The sequence below is a fragment of the Alligator sinensis genome, unplaced genomic scaffold, assembly GCF_000455745.1.
Source record: "Alligator sinensis unplaced genomic scaffold, ASM45574v1 scaffold76_1, whole genome shotgun sequence".
Classification (NCBI taxonomy): domain Eukaryota; kingdom Metazoa; phylum Chordata; order Crocodylia; family Alligatoridae; genus Alligator; species Alligator sinensis.
In genome coordinates this window covers 1,649,335-1,649,591 of record NW_005841865.1, presented here as the reverse complement: position 1 = coordinate 1,649,591, position 257 = coordinate 1,649,335, and positions in this window count along the sequence as shown.

Below are 257 nucleotides of genomic sequence, written 5' to 3'. Positions count from 1 at the left end.
CGCCCCCCCCTCAAACCCCCCCCCCACCCACCCCAGGTGCTAGAATGGAAAGTGGAAAAGTGAAATGAAGACCATTAGGACAGGGCTAAGATTTTGCAGGACTGTAAATCTGGAAATATTTAGACACCTGGCAATCCTCCCACTTGCCTTGTGAAATATTTAAGAAGCAAATAGGACTTTAGCTCCAGGTCCCCTCTGAAAGAGCTGGAAGAAATACCAAGGGGAAGAGAGTGAGATCGAAAGAGAGGACTGAGGGG